This window comes from Chiloscyllium plagiosum, chromosome 2, assembly GCF_004010195.1.
Source record: "Chiloscyllium plagiosum isolate BGI_BamShark_2017 chromosome 2, ASM401019v2, whole genome shotgun sequence".
Taxonomy (NCBI): Eukaryota; Metazoa; Chordata; class Chondrichthyes; order Orectolobiformes; family Hemiscylliidae; genus Chiloscyllium; species Chiloscyllium plagiosum.
In genome coordinates this window covers 108,256,699-108,257,378 of record NC_057711.1, presented here as the reverse complement: position 1 = coordinate 108,257,378, position 680 = coordinate 108,256,699, and positions in this window count along the sequence as shown.

Genomic DNA, 680 nt, shown 5'->3' with positions numbered 1-680 from the left:
TCCTCCCACAATCCAAGATATGTATATCAGGTGGATTGGCCATGCTAAATTGCCATTCTGTTAGGTGCATTACTCAGAGGGAGATGGTCTGGGTGGCTTGCTCTTCAAAGGGTTGGTGTGGACTTGTTGGGCTCACTTTTGTTAGTTTAGCTGTTATGTTGGAATGGTGAAGATTAATCACCTATTTCCTGTGTGTTCCAGAGTTGGATAGGAAGTATCCAATGTTCCTAATCAATGCAATGATCCCCGTTCTGGAAAGTGTCATTTTTGTTTTATAACGCAAGTTCAACAACATCTGTATATATGGAGCACAATTAACCTTTCTCCTCTGGTGTTCGTGTATTTATAATCAATTGTTTCATCTCCCTTTCTGAATCTCAATTGGAGTAGCAGTAAGCCATACGGATCATAAGACCATTAGACATAGGAGTGGAAGTAAGGCCATTCGGCTCATCGGGTCCACTCCGCCATTTAATCATGGCTGATGAGCATTTCAACTCCATTTACCATCACTCTCCCCGTAGCCCTTAATTCCTTGCGAGATCAAGAATTTATCAATCTCTGCCATGAAGACATTTAACGTCCCAGCCTCCACTGCACTCTGTGGCAATGAATTCCACGGACACACCACTCTCTGGCTGACGAAATGTCTCATTTCCATTCTAAATTGACCCCCTCTA